The sequence below is a fragment of the Leuresthes tenuis genome, unplaced genomic scaffold (assembly GCF_036924035.1).
Source record: "Leuresthes tenuis unplaced genomic scaffold, fLeuTen1.0.hap1 SCAF_11, whole genome shotgun sequence".
NCBI lineage: Eukaryota > Metazoa > Chordata > Actinopteri > Atheriniformes > Atherinopsidae > Leuresthes > Leuresthes tenuis.
In genome coordinates, this window is record NW_027325365.1 from 2,855,477 (window position 1) to 2,879,646 (window position 24,170).

The 24,170-nt window shown below is 47.5% G+C and overlaps 2 protein-coding genes across 2 annotated transcripts in view; both read right to left on the minus strand.

Annotated features, from left to right (window-relative positions):
• LOC140317672 (polycomb group RING finger protein 3) overlaps positions 1 to 21,101 on the minus strand; it is a 74,205-nt gene extending 53,104 nt beyond the window's left edge. The window contains exon 1 of the mRNA XM_072395149.1: positions 20,973 to 21,101. The gene's annotated coding sequence lies outside the window, so the exon portion shown is untranslated. The remainder of the gene's footprint in view (positions 1 to 20,972) is intronic.
• LOC140317674 (nuclear cap-binding protein subunit 1) overlaps positions 1 to 24,170 on the minus strand; it is a 189,229-nt gene that overhangs the window by 141,238 nt on the left and 23,821 nt on the right. The gene's annotated exons all lie outside the window — the stretch shown is intronic.

The following is a 24,170-nucleotide window of genomic DNA, read 5'->3' on the forward strand; positions in this document are numbered from 1 at the left end:
GCTGCCAGCTGGAGCGCCGGACAGTGAAGCATCAGTGGACGGAGCCAGGAGGAGAGGCCTCTGCTTGTTGTGGAAGCATTGGCTTCATTTCAAAACTCACACACTTAGACGCGGACCAAAATCCACAGAAAGCACACAAAAATGGAAATGCCCTCGTGCTCCAACACACACAACCGCCTCACACACACAGTTATTGTCCCTCTTAATTCTGTTTGATGGGCCTCAATCCCCCTGCCAGGACTCGGTGCCTGGGGAAATAAGTCAGACAATGGAGGCGATCTAAAGAGAAGCAGACCGCAGCCGGCCAGGAGGCCGTCCTCTCTGCCAAGAACCAGCAACACTGGAATAATGCAGCTTTGGGCCGGGCTTGTGATGGCCAGCACAGGAGTTATTGAAGCTAATGTGTAATTTGTCTCACAGGTCAGACAAAACACAGGAAAAGCAGAACCTAAAAACAGAATCTGCTGGTCCTAAATATCTGAATTCAACTGGAAACGGAGTTTAAAAGAGGGCGTGTTTCTATATCTGAGGAGCAACACAACAAAAAGTTCTGCTCAGCAAGGATAAGATAACTCTCTCTTAACTTCAGGCTGAGAGGGGGTGAGCAGAGAAAGTCTGATCACACAGAGCAGATAGGCAGCTAGACCACGAGTCAACAGCTTGTTTTCATCTGGGTTCCCCCACTTTGTTTCAGCAGTGAAACGTCTGGCTGCATAAACCGCCTCCAGAGGAAGGACCAAAGAGCTGCAGCTGATGCTCAGAGCCTGTCGGGTTACACGACTGTTCAGAGCAGGAAAAGAAACAAAAAACCGTTAAAATCATCAGACATGAAGGGAAAATATGGATTCACACGAGTCTTCAAGCAAAAGTTGCATTTTCTAAAGCAGTAAAACTAAACCAAGAGGATGAACAGAGGTGGAATTCCCCATCTTTTGCTCCATCAAAGGTTGCTAGAAACCTGGGTGTCATGATTGGTGACCGACTAACCTTCAAAGATCACGTTACCTCGGTTACTCGTTCGTGCCGCTTTGCATTACTAAACATAAGAAAGATCAGACCATACCTGACCCAACATGCCCCCCAGCTCCTGCCTTGACTCCGCTCTCCTAACTGGTCTCCTAACTGGTCTCCTAACTGGTTTCCTAACTGGTCTCCTAACTGGTTTCCTAACTGCTCTCCTAACTGGTCTCCTAACTGGTTTCCTAACTGGTCTCCTAACTGGTTTCCTAACTGGTCTCCTAACTGGTCTCCTAACTGGTTTCCTAACTGGTTTCCTAACTGGTCTCCTAACCGGTCTCCTAACCGGTTTCCTAACTGGTCTCCTAACTGGTCTCCTAACTGGTCTCCTCACTGGTCTCCTAACTGGTTTCCTAACTGGTCTCCTAACTGGTTTCCTAACTGGTCTCCTAACTGGTCTCCTAACTGGTTTCCTAACTGGTCTCCTAACTGGTCTCCTAACTGGTTTCCTAACCGGTCTCCTAACCGGTCTCCTAACCGGTTTCCTAACTGGTCTCCTAACTGGTTTCCTAACTGGTTTCCTAACTGGTCTCCTAACTGGTTTCCTAACTGCTCTCCTAACTGCTTTCCTAACTGGTCTCCTAACTGGTCTCCTAACTGGTTTCCTACCTGGTTTCCTACCTGGTCTCCTAACTGGTCTCCTAACTGGTCTCCTAACTGGTTTCCTAACTGGTTTCCTAACTGGTCTCCTAACTGGTTTCCTACCTGGTTTCCTACCTGGTCTCCTAACTGGTCTCCTAACTGGTCTCCTAACTGGTTTCCTAACTCCTCTCCTAACTGGTCTCCTAACTGGTCTCCTAACTGGTTTCCTAACTGGTTTCCTAACTGGTCTCCTAACTGCTCTCCTAACTGGTCTCCTAACTGCTCTCCTAACTGGTTTCCTAACTGGTTTCCTAACTGGTCTCCTAACTGGTCTCCTCACTGGTCTCCTAACTGGTTTCCTAACTGGTCTCCTAACTGGTTTCCTAACTGGTCTCCTAACTGGTCTCCTAACTGGTCTCCTCACTGGTTTCCTAACTGGTCTCCTAACTGGTCTCCTAACTGGTTTCCTAACCGGTTTCCTAACCGGTCTCCTAACCGGTCTCCTAACCGGTCTCCTAACCGGTCTCCTAACCGGTCTCCTAACTGGTTTCCTAACTGGTTTCCTAACTGGTCTCCTAACTGGTTTCCTAACTGGTCTCCTAACTGGTTTTCTAACTGGTTTCCTAACTGGTCTCCTAACTTCTTTCCTAACTGGTTTCCTAACTGGTTTCCTAACTGGTCTCCTAACTGCTCTCCTAACTGGTCTCCTAACTGGTCTCCTAACTGGTTTCCTAACTGGTCTCCTAACTGCTCTCCTAACTGGTTTCCTAACTGGTCTCCTAACTGGTCTCCTAACTGGTCTCCTAACTGGTTTCCTACCTGGTTTCCTACCTGGTTTCCTAACTGGTCTCCTAACTGGTCTCCTAACTGGTTTCCTAACTGGTCTCCTAACTGCTCTCCTAACTGGTTTCCTAACTGGTTTCCTAACTGGTCTCCTAGCTGGTCTCCTAACTGGTTTCCTAACTGGTCTCCTAACTGGTCTCCAGCCTGTGAAACCTCTGCAGATGGTCCAGAACGCGGCGGTGCGTCTGGTCTTGGATCAGCCTAAAAGAACACGTCCCCCCTCTGTTCATTGAGCTCCTCTGGCTGCCCTTAGCCGCCCGCATCAGGTTCAAGTCCCTGATGTTAGCTACAAAGAGCTTAATGGAGCGGCTCCATCTACTTGAAGGCTCCTGCAAAGGCTTCTGTCCCAACTGGGTCCCTCCGTTGGTCCCAGGATTGTCGTCTAGCAGCTCCTACACCACGCCTAAGACAATCCAAACTCTGTTCATGTGTCGTCCCACGATGGTGGAATGACCTACCGAGCGCTACCAGAACAGGGGCGTCCCTGTCTATCTTCAAGAAGCTCCTGAAAACCCAGCTCTTCAGAGAGCATCTCCTATCCCAGCACTTACCTTGTACTTCCCTCCCCCCTCTATCTCTGCACTTTATCTTTCTGCACTTCCTTCTATGCCTGCACCCTATCTCTACTCTGTCCCCTCTGACAGAGTCGGACTCCTGGGTTCCTTCTATGTAGCTTATTGTTAGCTTTTTATACAGCTGTTATATCTTCATTTTTAAGTCGCTTTGGATAAAAGCTTCTGCTGAATACAGAAACAGAAACATCTCTCCGACTGTCCGGCTCCATTATCACTGAAGTGTTTCACAAATATCAGATTATGCCTAAAAAAAGTCACTCCACACCTTAGCTTTGATTTAAATTCTTTGCCCATTTGATTTCTAATAAATTCTCTGTCATCTTTGCTTTATTTATTTCGATATTTTAGATGTTTGGTTGGAAACTTCATGAGCCCAAAGTAAGCTTTGCAGCTGCTGATAAACAGTTTGATCCACCTGGAGCCTCCATGTTGGCCAGACCACAGAAAAGCCCTGAAAGGTCCGTTAGCTTCGATTTGGTCATATAACTGGACCCAGGCCGGATAACTGGACCCAGGCCGGGTAACTGAACCCAGGTCGGATAAATGGACCCAGGCCGGGTAACTGAACCCAGGTCGGATAAATGGACCCAGGCCGGATAAATGGACCCAGGCCGGATAACTGGACCCAGGTCGGATAAATGGACCCAGGCCGGGTAACTGAACCCAGGCCGGGTAACTGAACCCAGGCCGGGTAAATGGACCCAGGCCGGGTAACTGAACCCAGGCCGGATAACTGAACCCAGGTCGGATAAATGGACCCAGGTCGGATAAATGGACCCAGGCCGGATAAATGGACCCAGGTCGGATAAATGGACCCAGGTCGGATAAATGGACCCAGGCCGGATAAATGGACCCAGGCCGGATAAATGGACCCAGGCCGGATAACTGGACCCAGGTCGGACAACTGAACCCAGGTCGGATAAATGGACCCAGGCCGGGTAACTGGACCCAGGCCGGATAACTGAACCCAGGTCGGATAAATGGACCCAGGTCGGATAAATGGACCCAGGTCGGATAAATGGACCCAGGCCGGATAAATGGACCCAGGCCGGATAAATGGACCCAGGCCGGATAACTGGACCCAGGTCGGATAACTGAACCCAGGTCAGATAACTGGACCCAGGCCGGATAACTGAACCCAGGTCGGATAAATGGACCCAGGCCGGGTAACTGGACCCAGGCCGGGTAACTGAACCCAGGTCGGATAAATGGACCCAGGTCGGATAAATGGACCCAGGCCGGATAAATGGACCCAGGCCGGATAACTGGACCCAGGTCGGATAACTGAACCCAGGTCAGATAACTGGACCCAGGCCAGATAAATGAACCCAGGTCAGATAACTGGACCCAGGCCGGATAAATGGACCCAGGCTGGATAAATGGACCCAGGCCGGATAAATGGACCCAGGCCGGATAAATGAACCCAGGTCGGATAAATGGACCCAGGTCGGATAAATGGACCCAGGCCAGATAAATGGACTCAGGCCGGATAACTGAACCCAGGCCGGGTAACTGAACCCAGGCCGGATAAATGGACCCAGACCGGGTAACTGAACCCAGGTCGGATAAATGGACCCAGGTCGGATAAATGGACCCAGGCCGGATAAATGGACCCAGGTCGGATAAATGGACCCAGGTCGGATAAATGGACCCAGGCCGGATAAATGGACCCAGGCCGGATAAATGGACCCAGGCCGGATAACTGGACCCAGGTCGGATAACTGAACCCAGGTCAGATAACTGGACCCAGGCCAGATAAATGAACCCAGGTCAGATAACTGGACCCAGGCCGGATAAATGGACCCAGGCTGGATAAATGGACCCAGGCCGGATAAATGGACCCAGGCCGGATAAATGAACCCAGGTCGGATAAATGGACCCAGGTCGGATAAATGGACCCAGGCCAGATAAATGGACTCAGGCCGGATAACTGAACCCAGGCCGGGTAACTGAACCCAGGCCGGATAAATGGACCCAGACCGGGTAACTGAACCCAGGTCGGATAAATGGACCCAGGTCGGATAAATGGACCCAGGTCGGATAAATGGACCCAGGCCGGATAAATGGACCCAGGCCGGATAAATGGACCCAGGTCGGATAAATGGACCCAGGCCGGATAAATGGACCCAGGCCGGATAAATGGACCCAGGTCGGATAAATGGACCCAGGCCGGATAAATGGACCCAGGCCGGATAGCTGGACCCAGGTCGGATAGCTGGACCCAGGTCGGATAGCTGGACCCAGGTCGGATAACTGGACCCAGGTCGGATAAATGGACCCAGGTCAGATAACTGGACCCAGGCCGGATAAATGGACCCAGGCCAGATAAATGAACCCAGGTCAGATAACTGGACCCAGGCCAGATAAATGAACCCAGGTCAGATAAATGGACCCAGGCCGGATAAATGGACCCAGGCTGGATAACTGAACCCAGGCCGGATAACTGGACCCAGGTCGGATAAATGGACCCAGGTCGGATAACTGGACCCAGGTCGGATAGCTGGACCCAGGTCGGATAACTGGACCCAGGCCGGATAAATGGACCCAGGTCAGATAACTGGACCCAGGCCGGATAAATGGACCCAGGCCGGATAAATGGACCCAGGCCAGATAAATGAACCCAGGTCAGATAACTGGACCCAGGCCAGATAAATGGACCCAGGCCGGATAAATGGACCCAGGCCGGATAAATTAACCCAGGCCAGATAAATTAACCCAGCCCAGAACGGTCCCAGAGTGAGTTTTCTGGTGGTTTCTTATCTCAAAAAAGCTCAAACAAAAAAGCCATTATTTATCAACCCCACATCCATGTTGCAGGTCTGAGGCCAAAGCGATGACCTAAGCATCCATTTCCCACCCCTCCGCCTGAGAAAGTGTCCGACTGGGTCAGAGCGGCGCCGTTATTGATCGCAGGAGCTGCTTCGCTCTGAGGAGCGAGCAAAACAACCACCAGGCTGGATGTGGAGCCCCTGTTTGCTAAATTCAACGCCACAAACCAATTCTGCGCACTTAAGTGTGTGGAAACAGCATTGGACACATTTACAGAAGGCTTGGCTCACGTGTGCAGATGAAACAGCACTAACAGTGGGGACCAGTGTGGGTTTTTAATCACATACGCCACTTCCAGTCATGTGAGTCAGCCAGGATGGCTTCAATTGATCCTGGAGGGGGTATTAGCAAGGATACAGCAGAAACACCATCTCTGGCAGCAGCTTCTTTGTGCTACGGGCTCTGTGGAGACAGAGGAAAGTGAACCCCCAACAGGCTGAGGACACGCCCTGACAGCAGCTCGTGACGGCCTGTGACATTCAAACATGTCGGCTCTCCTCGTTTCCCCTCAAACTGTCAAAGCAGCTAAAAGCCTCCAAAACTGACCGCATTAACGGCTAAATTCCAGCTGAATACGCTCGAGCTGCAGAGCCAACGCGGGGTGCATGTGAGAGTGGCTGTGAGTCTGCATGCCGCCGAAACCCCGCTCATATCAGAGGTTATCTGCAAAGTAAAAAGGAAGCATGCCTGACAGACAGTGCTGGTTTCCAACGCTCCAGGAGGGTAAATGTCTGCAAATCATTTGGCTTTTATGAGACCTGAGGAACATGGGAGAAGAGTGACTCCCTGGATGCTGTCGCAGCTTCAACAGACACAAAACATGGCCGCAGCTTGGCCAGTTCAGAGCTAAAAACATCTACTGCCTTTGGTTGAAAGATAGATACACACAGCTGGGCCTAAAGATGCCGATTCGACTGGTTTTTACCGACAACCAGGCTCCAGACTCCAATATCAAAGCAAAGACCGAAGCCGAGAAAGATGCTAAAAAGGACAAAACACTCAGATTCTCCGGTCTTTTGTTTCATATTTGGAGTTGAAGGTAACAAACCAACACACATTTATAGAAATATCATGTAGAATAGAATAAATATGGGTGTTAAAGGGCTGTTTAGATCAGATTAACAATGAGACATAATAACAGGTTTCTGGAAACCTGGCCACACACGGATGTAATGTAATGCAGTTTCATGACAGGACACACAAGGTTAAGTGTGCTCATACATTAACACTCACACATGCACGTGAGTGGACTTCCCTGCTCTGCTGAGCTCATGATAACAGCGGCGCCCCGGATCAACCACAGCGAGCAGCTGCAGACGTTCTCCGATAACCCAGCAGAACTCCACTGGTTTTCACTCCAAATCCATCAAATGAGCCGTCCCAGTTAGGCCTCAGTGAGCCGATGGTGTGTAAACTGAGATAAACTACAAATAATTAACTCCAATGAAGGCGATCTATTCCTAAAAAGAGCGCCGACTGCAGCAGAGAAAACGAGAGGATAATGAGCAAAGCAGCTGTAAAAACGCTCCGGTCTGCAGAGAACAATCAATAAAAGCCTCAAGACAGCTCGGTTTTTCCTCAACGGGCTTCACAAAGTGATATGTCAGATAACATTTACCCTCTCAGCGCTGTTATGCAATGCAGGACAGCTGAACGATGAGAATCCACGGTGTCACACATCTGATGGCAGCTTAATCGACCTGTTGGACCTTTTTTCAACGCGTTCTCAGAGAAATGAGAGATGCTCCTTCTCCTGCTCAAAGACGCAGCTGTAAACCAGCCTGTGGGATGAAAAGATGACCTTCTCGGCCCAGATAATCATCCTCAGGACCACCAGCGGCCGGCGCTTTATTTTCACCGGTGGATTAACAGCGTGCAGCAGAGGAGGAACTCCCACAATCCTCTGCTCTCTGGGAATAATTAGAAAGAAGAAGAACCATTTTCCTGGAAAGCTTCACATCTTTTTGTCACTTGTTTTTTTAGTCCTGCATTGATTTTTAATTTGTAAATCTGGGTTTATTAACACAACGGAGGCCTCCACCTCCCTGAGAAAGGAGCCTGCAGCAGCAACAGGTAACAGGCGCTGACTCAGTGTCATCAGCGGATGAGCAAATGGATCATTGATAAAGAGATGATGACCTGGAAAGAGGTGATTCATCAATATATCTGTCCCTCAGCTTAGTTTCAAGTTAATTCATGTTGAAGCATCTGTGGAAGGATTTCATGAGTAGAAACAAAAAGCCCAGAAACCATCAGAGTTTGAGTTTGATGATAAACCGCGTCGCTGTCCTGAGGCTCTGAACTCGTGTTGTGTTCAAAATAATCTGCATTAAAGCAAGATTAAAGGGTTGGTTTCTATCAGACTGAAGGAAAGAACAAGACTGATAGTGTTACTATTGGATACTAACATATGTCATCCCATTTCTTTAGCTGCATCCATGAAAAACAGCAAAGAAAACACAGTTTGACAGACAGAAAATAGGATTTCTGCAGCAACAAGGTGATTCCCAAAGAGCTATTAGCTGAAAACTTGGCATATCTCAGCATGGTGTGCAGTGTGTCCTTAAAACATTTGAGGAAACTGGACAAGTGGAGGACAAAAGAAGAAGTGTCAGGCCTAAAAAACTATCTCCAGCAGATGAACAGGATCTGAAAGTGATGTCCTTAAGAAAGAGGAAAAAATCCAGCTGTGACCTGACAGGACCTGAGAGATGCATCTGGACCTTCAGCTGATCCATCTACTGTTGGCCCAAGCCTCATCAGAAATGGTCTCCATGGAAGGGTGGCTGTCAAGAAGCCGTTCTTAAGGAAGGGAAACAGGGAGAAAAGGCTGAGCTGTGCCAAATGACACAAGAAGTGGACTGAAAATCAGTGGCAACAGGTCTTATGGAGGGATGAATCCTCCCCAGAGCCCGGACCTCAACATTATTGAAGCAGTGTGGGATCATCTGACAGAGAACGGAACAAAAGGCAGCCCACATCCAAAGAAGAGCTTTGGGATGTCCTTCAAGAAGCCTGGAGAACTATTCCTGAAGACTCCTTAAAGAAATGACAGAAAGCTGGTCTCAGAGGGTTCAGGCTGAGTTGGAGAATAAAGGAGCTTATAATTAACTTCCACTTTTCTTTTCTACTGGACTCAAGTGACAAAAAATAAACATAAATCACTTAAGGTGCCGTCTGCAGGCGCCGCTTTAACAGACTCAGGGTGTCCTCAGCTCGCAGTCACTCATTTACCAAAGCAGGCTGTGCTGAGTTTGTATTTCCTGTCACCTTCGCTCTGCTCCAGCGTCTCATTTACAGCCACCATCACCTGCAGTTTGCAGCTGGAGCTGTGCGGTTTGCAGCTGGAGCCGTGCGGTTTGCAGCTGGAGCCGCGCGGTTTGCAGCTGGAGCCGCGCGGTTTGCAGCTGGAGCTGTGCGGTTTGCAGCTGGAGCCGCGCGGGTTTGCAGCTGGAGCCGCGCGGTTTGCAGCTGGAGCCGTGCTGTTTGCAGCTGGAGCCGCGCGGTTTGCAGCTGGAGCCGGGCGGTTTGCAGCTGGAGCCGCGCGGTTTGCAGCTGGAGCTGTGCGGTTTGCAGCTGGAGCCGCGCGGTTTGCAGCTGGAGCCGCGCGGTTTGCAGCTGGAGCCGCGCGGTTTGCAGCTGGAGCTGTGCGGTTTGCAGCTGGAGCCGCGCGGTTTGCAGCTGGAGCCGCGCGGTTTGCAGCTGGAGCCGTGCTGTTTGCAGCTGGAGCTGCGCGGTTTGCAGCTGGAGCTGCGCGGTTTGCAGCTGGAGCCGTGGGGTTTGCAGCTGGAGCTGTGCGGTTTGCAGCTGGAGCCGCGCGGTTTGCAGCTGGAGCCGTGCTGTTTGCAGCTGGAGCTGCGCGGTTTGCAGCTGGAGCTGTGCGGTTTGCAGCTGGAGCTGCAGCTGGAGCTGTGCAGATGAGCAGCAGCAGTTCACAGACGTCCTCGGTGCTTGTCCTGCTTCCACGGCTGCTGTGGGGATTAATAAATCTGATGGAGAAAGCTTGGATCGATCACCTGGGAAGCCTTAAGCTGTATCCTCTGAACCAAGCCTTTTAGCAGCTGGGTCGGTGCGGTTTGCAGCTGGAGCCGTGCGGTTTGCAGCTGGAGCTGCGCGGTTTGCAGCTGGAGCTGCGCGGTTTGCAGCTGGAGCCGTGCGGTTTGCAGCTGGGTCGGTGCGGTTTGCAGCTGGAGCCGTGCGGTTTGCAGCTGGAGCCGTGCGGTTTGCAGCTGGAGCTGCGCGGTTTGCAGCTGGAGCCGTGCGGTTTGCAGCTGGAGCTGCGCGGTTTGCAGCTGGAGCCGTGCTGTTTGCAGCTGGAGCTGCGCGGTTTGCAGCTGGAGCCGTGCGGTTTGCAGCTGGGTCGGTGCGGTTTGCAGCTGGGTCGGTGCGGTTTGCAGCTGGAGCTGCGCGGTTTGCAGCTGGAGCCGGGCGGTTTGCAGCTGGAGCGGTGCAGAGGAGCAGCTGGGGCCGCGCGGTTTGCAGCTGGAGCCAGGCGGTTTGCAGCTGGAGCTGCGCGGTTTGCAGCTGGAGCGGTGCGGTTTGCAGCTGGAGCTGCGCGGTTTGCAGCTGGAGCCGCACGGTTTGCAGCTGGAGCCGCACGGTTTGCAGCTGGAGCCGCGCGGTTTGCAGCTGGAGCCGGGCGGTTTGCAGCTGGAGCTGCAGCTGGAGCTGTGCAGATGAGCAGCAGCAGTTCACAGACGTCCTCGGTGCTTGTCCTGCTTCCACGGCTGCTGTGGGGATTAATAAATCTGATGGAGAAAGCTTGGATCGATCACCTGGGAAGCCTTAAGCTGTATCCTCTGAACCAAGCCTTTTATTTCCCTGAAGATCTTTCCCTCCTGTCGTGAAAAGGATGTTTTACAGAAGCGAGGATCACGATGATGCGAACAGTTCAATAAGTTTTGGAAATGGTTTTTAAAGCAGGGCTGCAGCTCGGGGTCAGCCTCACCTTTTAACCCATAAAATCAAATCAAATGCAGAAAGAAAGCGGAACCCCACCTTTGTTTAACATACCGGCATCATATGAAGAGAACGCACATTTTAAAAGCTGCAAATGAGTGTGAGCTGCGACGCCTGGAGCTTCCTGGTCTTCATTCACTTCCTGTGATTTCAGGTAAATAAAAGCCGAGCTTCGAACCTTTGCTCCACATCCTGACCTCAGATATCACGAACAGATCAGGTGAGAACAGAGAGGAGGAGCCGAGGTGACGAGCATTTAACCACCGACAGCTTTGCTTTCAAGTCATTTTAAACCAACGTCAGTGAAATATGATGCGTCACATCTGCATCATGTGACCGGTGCCGGCTCAGCTGGAGGCCCGCTTTAATGCCCGGGGAACGCTTGGACTTTGGGGAACTTTCCCGTGCAGCAACCCCACGATACAAGCAGGCGCCCTGCATCACCGGTGGCCGCCTCTGACTCACGGCTCCTACAGAACCAGCGCTTTGCTGCAGCCCAGCACTGCTTTGGATCATTTGTTGCAGGTGAGAATTAAAAGCATTAGCTGCAGTGTCCGTATTTATGTGTAATTCAGTGCCCAACGAGGGATTATGCATCACTCCTCACTTCCCTTCAGCCAGAAGGGAGTTTATCAGCTGTTTGAACAATGATTTTGTTTTTTTTTTACTGCTGTTTTGCACTTCTGGTTGGATGCTAACTACATTTCCTTGTCTCAGTACTTTGTGCAATGACAATAAAGTTGAATCTAATCTAATCTAATCTAATGAGCCGATTTACCTGCCGTATTAACTGAATTCTACAGAAAACACACCACATCTAACACGTAAACGCAGATGTTTTTCTGAGAGATTTGACCTCCTGAGCACTGAAACTGACTCATCGTCTGTCTCACACCAGATAAAAACCACACATCCAGCTACAACAAAGCTCCCCGGGTCAAAGGGCGCCTCTTAAAAGCCCCCAGCCTCATGGCATCAGTGATAAACACACCAGAGACGCTGGTGTCAGGAGGACTGGACGCAACTATCCTCTGAGACATCGGCACAGATCCCTTTGCTTCAAACAACGGGAGGGGGAAGAGTTTAAGGAATTAAGGGAGAAATATCCCACAAAAATCCACTAAATATTCCACAAAAATCCTTTTTGTTTCGCTCGAAATCGTAATTCTTCGGTTCAAAAACTCTCCAAACTCAGACTGATTCCTCATCTATTAGTCAAAGTGTAACTTCCAGAGAAATCTCCCTGCTTTAGGACTCAAATCCTGATTGGCTCTTTGTGCAAAAGGTGCCTGAGAATCACAGAACACATTAAAGTTCCCGTTTCTAAAGTAAAACATTTAAATTCACCAGACAGTCTGCGGTCCAACCAAGAGGATGCAGTGAGCCGTTCCGAGGGTTTGTCGTGGTGCTTTTCTCAGTTTTAACCACAGAGTGTGGGCCACAGGCCACAGTGTGAGTCACACACAGTTATTACGCATTTACTGTACAAGCTCAGCCAAAGACAAGGCAAGCAAGTAATTAGTTCCTCCCCGATGTTCATTTACCGAAGCTTTCTGGGGTCATTAAACTGAGACGCTAAGCAGGGGCGTCACTCACAGACCTTCACTGACCCAGGTTTCACCAAATGGCTGACAGACCACTGAGAAACAGGTATGAGTGCCATTTAAAAAGAAAAGGAGTTAATAAAACCTCCCAAGCATCTGCCCAGCTCGGCTCGATGCGAATCATTCAGTTCAGAGACGGGAAGCAGGTGTTTGGGGTCATATCTGAACTGTAAGAGGGCCTGTGAGACCTAAGAAAGGTGGCATGCTGCACGTTTAGAGACCAGTTAACTGCCTTTCCCTCAGCTGGGCATAAGCTGAGATACAAATGGCCAAAGTAGCACCGCAGCAGCTGAATTTGAGGGATTTCTTGCTCGAAAAGCAAGTTCTGGGCTCATGAAAAGCACAAAAACAATGTTGTGGACGTGCTTCAGCCTGCTGGGCAACATTAAACTTTCATTTCGGTTCACAGTATACGACACGGGGATGTTTTCGCTTCCAGAACACTTTGGCCGGGCGAATATGGCGAAAAAGCTGCCTTCCTGGGCCTCCTCTGCTCTGAAACTCCCTGAAAAACATGCAAATTTAAGTTAATGATGAGCGTTTCGCGGGAGCCGACTCTCACAGCCGTGCTTTTGCTGCAGGTAGCAGCAGATCTCCACACTGCACTGAATGTGCAGCCAGCTCTGACTTCAGCAGACAGCCGTGCACTGCAGCGCTCACCTCCGGTCAGCAGGGAAAAGCAGCCATGTGTCAGCTATAAGCAGCCCCTCAGATTCACAACTCAGGCACAGTCTGTGAGCGTCGGCATCCAAACGCACAGATGGGACGTCCGTGTATTATGTTTCGCAATCTGTGCTCGCAGATATGTGAACTGTGCAAAATAATTGGATTTAGCTTCAGAGAGGCGGTTTCTCCTTTGAAATTTGAGTTCTATGTGATGAAAATAAAGCTTCGTTTGCTCCAATTCTGTGTTTAATCCATTAAAATATCCCCAATCTGCTCAGGTTACTGGCAGCTGTCTCCGTTTTTTAAGAAAATTACCTGAAATTAGCCTGAAATGCCAAAAACGGCCGTGTTTCCTCTGAGAAAATAACCAGACAGACAGAGAACAACCTCCTCTGGAAGAACGGCAGGACCAGCAGCAGGTGGAGCGGCTCGTGCTGCTCGACCGAAGCTGCAGCCCTGGTTCAACACCTGAAACGAACAGGTTTAGATCCGTTATTTGGGTGTTCACGTTGGCCACGTTTGTTATTTGCATCAGCTGGTCAAGCTTTGTGCTGCACCTCTTCTCTCTCAGAAACCTCCAGCTGCTGGTGCATTTTTTATTTTTAAATCAGAGAACAAAGGAAAGACCTTCCAGCCACAGGTGAGGAGTCCCCCCGACCAATCAGATGTCTGCAGCGTCTTCACGCCACTCTTAAGATTCAGCCCAGTTTGCTTGAAACCATAACCAAGGTAAAACTGATATCAGGTGCCATCAACAATGGAAAAAACAGCAATTTTTCCATTAGAAATGGGCTACAAACCATTAGAAACGGAAAAAATGCTGGGTTTTTTTCACTTCCACACCAGAAACGTAACAAACCTGCTCATTTCTAAATGTTTGCATGTCAGAAAGACTCGATTTGATGCTTTAAGTTATATATATATATATAATATTATTCTGCTCGTATTGCATCTTGATCACAAAAATTGATCTTATTTTTCAAAACAACACTGGAGGCAAAGCACTGGTTGATTCATCGTGTGTTTTAGAGCATTTTTAATGCTAAACTAACCAGTGGGGGAAGAAAAAAGCACTTCCAGGCACCTCCTAAGCATGCAGTATGACTGATGGCTACACAATGCACCCTTCAATAGAGAAAGCAAGTTTGCCCAAAGTTAGAAAACGCCCTCAGCAGCAGCAGCAGCTAATGATTCTCCTGCAGCAGTTACGTCACAGCTTCCAGCATCTAATGGAAACCATTTTCCTGTCTCCATTAAGCTAACAAGTGAGCCTGGAAGCCGCCCAGCTCCTCTTTATTACTCAGCCACCATGCTGCAAAGCTCCTGAGGCAGATAAGTCTGAGACCGAGTCATCGACATCTCCCTTCATCTGGTTTTCAGGCCACAGAGAAAGTCAGCGACAGGATCCGAAAGCAGCCGTCTGCAGGCCACAGCGGCTGTTTCCCACGTCAGCACAAAGGCCAACGAAAGCATTAACATACGAACGACCTGAAGGCAACAGGTTTGATCAGATGTTTGCACAGAACAGTAGTGAAAGTAGAAGAAAAACAGGCCAGATAAGCCACAGTGTTGCATCCCTCTGCCTCAGTGCCGCTGACATAAATAAAAGAATAAAACCTCAGCGTCCCGTCTCCTAAACGCCTGAATTCTGATGTCTTCAGGAAGACTTCGGCCGTTTCATTCATTTTCAGGAGTTTCCCAGAGAAAGAACTTAAACTTAGCACGGTGTTTGTAATGTGAATAAAACCATAAGATTGTCCACAGGACAAAAAAGCTGAGCTTTGTTGGAAACCATCCAACTGAAAGCTGCAGATTCCCTGAAAAGCCAGTTATTTCCTGCCCAGTTTAAAGGACCCTGGCCTGAATCTTTGAAGCGGAGTTACAAATGTTTCTGCTCCTCACAACTGGAGTTATGTCGTTAAACTGCAGCAGAAATCAATGTGAAGCGAGGCGGTGGGGGGGGTGATGTGGAGTCCAAAGCACACACAGCCAGCAGCAAAGACTTGTTCTTCAGAGCTTGGTCCAGGTCGAAAATCGCAACATAACCGAGCATCAGCCGTATTTTTCGGACCACAAGGCGCACTTTAAATCCTTTAATTTGCTCAAAAATCGCCTTAAAATGCGGTGCGCCTGATGCATTAATTAGTTCTGGTTGTGCTTTCTGACCTAGAACAGATTTTATGTGGTACACGGCGCTCAAAAATCTGTCAAAATGTTTGAGCTCGGCCTTGGAAAGCTACGAAGCTGCACTGCTGGATGGATTGAGCATTACGGGCCACCGTAGTCACGAGCTTCAACATTAAGGTGTGTGCATTCATCCATTCATTTTCTTTACCCGCTCCTGTTCAGAGACATGCTGATGAAGCAGATTTCAAACTCAACACCAAGTGAGTTGAGTAAAGTTGGACTTTTCTGAGTTTTGCTTCATTTAATGCGCCTTATAGCCTTAAAACTGCGGCAGTAGATGCACATCTGGATCCCGTCTCCACCATCTGATGCCGCTGCCGTCCATCTCAGACAGCTGCTGCAGCCGCAGAGCGAGCCGCCAACCCGCTCAGCGTGTCCTCTGCAGAGGTTTTAAACGCAGAAACAGAGAAAACGGTAAAAACCACGCAGAAAACTTTCAGGACGAGGCTTCAGCAGAAGACTCCGAGGCTAAATGTTTCGTTTCCAAAGGAACCAAAGGAAGGTTTGTCCTCACAGTTCGCTGCATTAAAGCAGCCGTGTCACACGCCTCCGTTTAATTCTGTGGCGCTCCAGCCGCCCCCCCCAGGCCTGGAGAAGAGCCTCCTCCACATGTGGGGAGGCTAATTAAAGCAGATGTGGCAGCCAATGAGATCTCAGCCAGTTCAGAGTTGAGGGGAACATGAGAGAGGAGCTTCCAGTCGGATCATCTGATGGAAATGTAGCCAAAATATCGTAAAGTCTCATCCAAAGTGACCCGATGTTCAGCCAGAAGCCCGTCTTTCTCTTTCTTTATCACTGCTATGTTGCTGGTGCTCGATTCTTATTCATCACCTTGTTTTTCTCTTCATGTTACTTTTTTAATTCTGCTGTGAGGCTAAAACCTCCGTCTCAGTCCAATAAGACAGAACCAGGGTATCAGAGGTGAAAAATGGACCAGAACTGATGCTGAGCACAAAATGAACGCTCTTCAGCACACAGGGGCCTGCTTTCCTGCCAGTTTAGGGCCCCCGGATCGTCCCGAACACGTCCAGCAGGTCCAAACGGGGCCAAAAAGGAAGAACTTCTCTTCCTTACTTTTGGTCTTGATGGGTAAAGTCCGGCCGGCTCTGAAAGCTTCTTTTATGTTCTGACATTTATCCCTTCTGCCATTTTGTTGCAGCATTTCACCTCCTTTAAATAAAGAGAAAGCTCGAAAGCGGCCGACTCTCAGTGCCCTGAAAAGTCAGCCCAATCAGGAGCGTTCGAGGCCCGTCAGAAGCTTGAATGAGCATGTGACGGCGAGCCTCAGCAACACGTGAAAAAGCAGCTTTCTGCCTCTTTCTCACAGTTTGATGGTGGTGTGAGCGGGACGAACAATAGTGCTGCATGAAAAAAGCAGCCCCCCCTCCTCCCCACTCATTTAAATTCAAGCACAGCATCGACACATTAGCAAGAGAAAAGCTGCAGGTAGAAAATAAACCGAGGTATTTCACCAAGAAAGTGACAGAAAGTGGAGAGAGCCGCTGATTGGTGCCGAGCTGCTTCCCAACATCCTCCAAACCAGCCTCTTCTTCCGCCATCACTAACTTTTTAACAGCTCAAAGCTGCTCCAGCTCTGTCCTTTCCCTCCAGTTTTCCCTCTAAAATCCATTTCCCTCGGAGGAAAGTCGGGCCGAGGATGCGAGCCGCTCCGCGGACGGAGGCTTGTTGTCTCCAGTTGCTCAGCGGCTCATTTAAGGAGCTGCCTGATTTAATTTCCTGTCCAAGAAAAAGACAAATGCATCTTCTGGTGCCTCCAATTCTATTGAGTTTTCTCATTAACAAGCAGTGTTGAGCCCTAAGAGGCCATATCCTGTCGGCCTGTCATGGGCTGACAGTTTCAGAAAGTGCCATATGGGACCATTCACATCGCTTAAAGAGGCAAATGTTCATGTTTTGGGGGTAAAAGGGTCAAGATTGAGCTCTTTTAGTCATTTTGTATGATTAAAGTGCAGAAATCTCACTAGAAGATTGAAAAGGATGATTCAGATGTTAGATTTCAGGTCAGAGGCAGGTTGTTTGTGGGTAATCTGGGGTTTCCCTGCAAGGTTTGCACAGATCTGACTCTGGAAAGTTGATTCTCAGAGAGTGGGTCATCAAAAGGAACCACAAAGTGCAAGCAGAGTGACGCACAGCTGTCAAAGAGCAGCTTTAAAAACAGCCACGGTGAAGTCAGTCTCAGGTGAATTACAGCCGAATTAAAGGCTGAGACTGCCAGTGTGTCTGATTCTGGCGCGATAAAAGTTTCCAAAGAAAGCAAAGAGGAGCGAGAGCACGCCGGATCATTAAGACTCTGCCAGCGTTACATCTCGTTCCCCTCTGATGTAACGAGTCAGAGAGCGGCTCTGCTGTTCAAACAGTCCCAGATCCAAGGCTGCTGGAGCTCTGAAACGCAGAGAAAACACCGGCACACTTTCATAATCACTCATTAATTCATCAGCAGGCAACATGCGAGTCGAGTGCTTCCAACAACTACAACGGGCTCACATTCTGTCAACATGCAGCTTTAAAGACTGGTGAGACTCCTGCAACAAAAGGCTCAGCGTGGCGGCCGCCGCTTTGCACTGAACAGCAGCGTCGACATCAAAAGAGTTCTGAAGCTTTGGGCTAAAAGTCAAAGCGGTTTCTGTACAAAGAGTGTTCACACAGCGCAGGTTTGGTCTGATTAAAACAGCCTCTGGTGCGACTGCTCTGTTAGAGCCAGTCGTTCTGAGAGTGAACGCCAACATCTGAACCTTAAAGGACAACAAACAAGCAGGCGGAGGGTCCCTGAACGCACCACAGACCCACCTATAAACGCTCATTACGGTTCGGGCTCTTCATCTGTGACAAGGACAACAAACAAGCAGGCGGAGGGTCCCTGAACGCACCACAGACCCACCTATAAACGCTCATTACGGTTCGGTCTCTTCATCTGTGACAAGGACAACAAACAAGCAGGCGGAGGGTCCCTGAACGCACCACAGAACCACCTATAAACGCTCATTACGGTTCGGTCTCTTCATCTGTGACAAGGACAACAAACAAGCAGGCCGAGGGTCCCTGAACGCACCACAGAACCACCTATAAACGCTCATTACGGTTCGGTCTCTTCATCGGTGACAAGGACAACAAACAAGCAGGCGAAGGGTCCCTGAACGCACCACAGACCCACCTATAAACGCTCATTACGGTTCGGTCTCTTCATCTGTGACAAGGACAACAAACAAGTAGGCGGAGGGTCCCTGAACGCACCACAGAACCACCTATAAACGCTCATTACGGTTCGGTCTCTTCATCTGTGACAAGGACAACAAACAAGCAGGCCGAGGGTCCCTGAACGCACCACAGAACCACCTATAAACGCTCATTACGGTTCGGTCTCTTCATCTGTGACAAGGACAACAAACAAGCAGGCGGAGGGTCCCTGAACGCACCACAGAACCACCTATAAACGCTCATTACGGTTCGGTCTCTTCATCTGTGACAAGGACAACAAACAAGCAGGCGGAGGGTCCCTGAACGCACCACAGAACCACCTATAAACGCTCATTACGGTTCGGTCTCTTCATCTGTGACAACAAACAAGCAGGCGGAGGGTCCCTGAACGCACCACAGAACCACCTATAAACCCTCATTACGGTTCGGTCTCTTCATCTGTGACAAGGACAACAAACAAGCAGGCCGAGGGTCCCTGAACGCACCACAGAACCACCTATAAACCCTCATTACGGTTCGGTCTCTTCATCTGTGACAAGGACAACAAACAAGCAGGCGGAGGGTCCCTGAACGCACCACAGAACCACCTATAAACCCTCATTACGGTTCGGTCTCTTCATCTGTGACAAGGACAACAAACAAGCAGGCGGAGGGTCCCTGAACGCACCACAGAACCACCTATAAACGCTCATTACGGTTTGGTCTCTTCATCTGTGACAAGGACAACAAACAAGCAGGCGGAGGGTCCCTGAACGCACCACAGAACCACCTATAAACGCTCATTACGGTTCGGTCTCTTCATCTGTGAGCAACAGGACCTCCTCTGACTCTACTCTGACTCCTTTATCCATCTCACAAGCCTCTGACAAGCTGTTCATTCAGGATGTGACCGTAACCACGGCTTTGTTAGGCGGACTGTGAACAGAGAATCTCACCAGGATGGACCAAAACTCCTAACTGGACGTGTCCTCAAAGTTTCTGTTTGAGAGGAAAAGAAACGCTTAGAAGCTCCAGATTTGGCACATGATGGAAAAGTAGAACCGGTGCGTCTCAGGATCGGCTGAAATGCACAAAAAGGCCTCTTCATCCATCCGTCCGGCCATTTTTAATCTATATCTTTGTCAAAAATGGGATCAACGTGACACTAAACGTGGCGTTTCCACGGCAGCGCGGCGCGTTTTAAAGAGAAAGCTGTAACTCTCACATAAGTTAATCAAAAGGCTGCTAGTTTGAGCCCCAACTCCACGAGTCAAACCCAGCTTTGAGCCCCACGCTGCCCCCGAAGAGGCGTCTGCTGCATGAATGTCAACTGGAAGTAAATTCACAAGTGACAAGAGGCAAAATGCGTAGAGTGGGTGTTTCCTGATGCCATACAGTAGAAACAGGATGTGGTTAACAACTTTTACATCATCCAAGAAGGTCCGAGTCTGAGGATGTCTGAAACCCCCCCAATTGGTACGATTTCTGTCTGTTTCAACCCTTAAAAGCTAGTTTTCTCTCTACAGATGGAAATATGTGAACCAGAATGGAGGAAAAACACAAAGATTCACACTTTCTGGGGAGATTTCAAGAAATTTAAACATTTATTTTTTTATTCATTCCATTATTAAAGCAGAAAAGATCAACACCAAGTTCCAGATTTGGGAAAAAGACACAGAAAACTCAGATTAAAAGCTGAAAACCACAGAGTGGAAGCATTATACCTGCTAAAAGTGGACTGGAGGCTAAATGTGTCCCACTTTCAACCTTGTCACTCCTCTCTTTTGACCTGCGGATCACCCACAGCGTGCTCCACGGGCTGCGTGAAAAAGTTGCGGAAATCCTTGAATTTAGAGGCTGAATTGAGTGTGTGGAGGTGATATTCTATCTGCATTTCCTCCCAGCAAACTGCACAGACTTGTTGGCTGCTCTCTGCACGCTTTTCGCCCCACAATGTCACCGCAGCAGCAGCAGCAGCAGTCTGGCGTGGGGCGACATCCACCCAGAACACAAGAATATGCACCAACTTTGAGTCTTGATTCAATCCGAGCCCCACGAAGCTGCTCCACGCACACATGCTGAACTTTGGACGGCAGGAGGAAGAGGTTAGCCTCTAATGGTGGAGCAGGAGCTTTCAAGAACATTCCATCTCAATGGGGAACAAGAACTGGTGTTTGGCAGAGAGGAACAACAGCGTTTGCACATGACGAGACAGCCAGGAGCCTCCTCTCCGGTGCGGCTAACCGTGTGCACCCCGGCTAGCGTTAAAGCCGCCTTTACAGCACACTTTTCCCCTTAAAACCCCCCCACATCCCCGGTGTGCAACTGCAGGGCCCGGCGCCGCCATACACCACCACACAGACACATTAAACAACACGTACAGCATGCACCGTAGCACCAAGCGGAAAGAGACTGGCGAAAAATGAGGAGGAGGGGGAGCGGACCGGTACCGTAGACCGGTGACAGAGCCGCCGAGGACGGGGACACGCTCACAAGTGTAAGTAGACGAACTAACCTGTTTGCGAGCCGCACAGTCCGCTGGATGTTGGGTTGAATCCGAGTTAAATCCACTATCAGTAAAACAAAGAGGCGAAAATGACCGAGTGGGAGCGGAACAGGCCGAAACTGTGCTCCTGTAGAAGCGGGGCGCATGCGCAGAGCGGACGCGCCGGAGCCGTGTCGGTGGAGGAGGGGGACGGGGTGAACGAGGGCAGCTCATTTTTTAAATTAATCTGCTGTGTGTCATTAATGATTCATTTGGTATCACAATTTGATTTAGAAACATGTATAAAGGCGTCATCACCTGTAATTAATAATTAATAAAAAAAAAACTTTATTACATAACAGATTAAGTACAACAAAAGCTCCTTTTTTGAGCATATTATTTAGAACATTTTCCTATATTTGAACTTTTTCTGGATTGTTTTACATATTTTCAATTCATCGTCACGTTTGTTAATGATATAAATCATTTGTAATTTATTGAGGCTTAAATCTGGTTTATAATGTCAATAAATCCAGTTTTTCCAATAAAAAATATTTAGTTAGCGTGATGATTAAAGAACATGCCAAATGAACAACAGGCATGAATATGATTAGTCAACACTGAGAAACTGAAGCTGGCATATATTGTCATCGACAGATGATACAGAATTTAATTATGTTCTTCATCAATCAGCTATTTAGATGTGAAAAGCCATCATTACTTATCCCCCAGAGCTCAAATTCATATTTCCAAGGTGCCTTTTTCTGATTCTTTGTTTGAATTACGGCTTTAAGTTTTTTATAATGGCGAGAAAGCAGGAAACTCTCAACATATTCATGGTTTGCCAACTTTTTAAGTGTATTTCCACAGAAAAGAAAGAGTCGAGTTATTAAAAATGTTATTTTCTGCTGTTACACTGTTTTTTTTTCTTGTCATTCCTGATATTTTAGATTTTAGATAGTTTTACAGCTTGTTGAACTCTGTGTTTGATCGCAAATGTGTTTAAATAGTTTTAATAGTTGTAAATGTCACTGAACAATCAATAAATTGCTTTTTGTTGAGAGTTTTTTGCTGTTTTTGTCCAAATGTGGTGAATCTAAAGGACAGTTTAAAGGGAATGTGGTAACCAGAAAGTTCTCTATTATGACCGGATTATAACTGATGTATAACACGAGTAATTAATTATGCATTAAGTACTTTATAAATGGAGACTTTTAGGGTTGTTCCATCCAGGGAAATGAGAGAATGAAAGAGTTTATTGTACATATTGTGGATAAAATGTCTCCATTTTATTATTTAAATGATAAAAACACACTGATTCTGAAAATGTTTCAGCTTTGAAGCTGAAGTATTGAGTGAAGCTTCACAGATTCATGGAAAAAGTTCAAGTTTCCACAAAAACAATCAGACGGAAACACAACTTTAAACATTTATGGACACATGAGTGAACTCAACTAGCTGAGAAGGACAGTGTGACATTAAATAAAAAAGTTTAAACCTTACTAAAGCAAATATATGTCAAAGATGTCGTATTTTTTCCCCTCAAAAGCAACTAAATAAAACAGGGAAATGTGGTGAATGAGGTTTTGATCATTTGAACAGAAAAAAGATCAAAGTTTGGAGTCTTCAAACATTACTTCAGATACACGTGAACATGTTTCATGGCCGGATTTATTTCTTTAAGGTGAGATATAAATCTGAAACAGGTAATGCTAATGTGTGCGATCCCCAAAAGAACAGGTGGTTAAACTTTTACTCAAAGGTTGAACTGTAAATGTATACAAAGCCCAGTTTATCTAATATTAATGCCTTTTTCTAACCGATTAAGAGTCGAGTTATTAAAAATGTTATTTTCTGCTGTCACACTAAACCTTTAACGCTTCTTTTTCTTCTTGGGATTCCTGATATTTTAGATTTTAGATAGTTTTACAGCTTGTTGAACTCTGTGTATGATCGCAAATGTGTTTAAATAGTTTTAATAGTTTTAAATGTCACTGAACCATCAATAAATTGCTTTTTGTTGAGAGTTTTTTGCTGTTTTTGTCCAAATGTGGTCAATCTAAAGGACAGTTTAAAGGGAATGTGGTAACCAGAAAGTTGTCTATTATGACAGGATTATAACTGATGTATAACACGAGTAATTAATTATGCATTAAGTACTTTATAAATGGAGACTTTTAAGGGTGATGCTTGAGCAGCTTATTGTTCTCTCTCTGAATCCTTTAAGTTACAAATGAGATGATAAATCTTCCTGCTGCGCTGCGAGCACAACCTTGTATTTGCTGGAAAGTATTTTGCTTCTGCTGATAAATCCTAATCGGACTGGAAGACCTCTGCAACAGTTTTCAATAAAGTTAGAGTTGAGAGTGTTTGGGATTGTTTTCAACTGCAAATTAAAGCCAAATGACACCAGTCTTAGTATTTTGATGCCTAAAACTGGTAAATCAGTCGATGAAAGACGGGAATAAACCTGATTGATAATGCTTACTTTAAAGGTTTGGTCAAACTATTTGTAGATTCATGGTTGTAAATGTCAGAGTCGTGATTAATTTGTAACCATTTCAACGAGTTTTACTTTCTTTTTGAATAAAACTGCAAAACAGGAACAAGCAGGCAGACAAAAGAGTGTTTTAATGTGCAGTCAAAGAGGCTAAAGGAAGTAAAGAGCTCTCACTCTGGTCCTAATCTTACGTCATTAAAGAAAAATGAGCAGCTCCACTCTGATTAAACCCCATATTTATGTGATAATAGCGTTTATAACGGTCACATCCACGTTCATATTCGTGTGTTCGAGGTCTGAAAACACAGCAGAGGAACCTGAAGTAACAGCATTCATACTCTTTGTAATTCTCTGCATGTTGCAGGACAATAATAACACATTCAGATGTGATTAGATGCGAGTTTTAGTTGAATAAATCTTATATGTTAAGTGTTATTAATTATGTTATATTCAATCGGATGATGAAAAAGCAAAGGTAAAGATTCCCTTTAAGAAGCCAAAATGAATTTAACAGACTTTTATTTCATTAATTTACTTCCATCGCAGAATAATTCCATGACTTCATTCAATTCTGAGTATAAATGTATGATGTCAGCTGCTGTTATGTCACAGTGTTTTCTAATCCCGTGCGCTCCCAACGGGCACAAATGTAGCCCGAGGTTGTTCGTGACATTTATATGATTCATTCATTCAGTAAACACAGCTGTGGCCAGTTTCAAAGAACTATA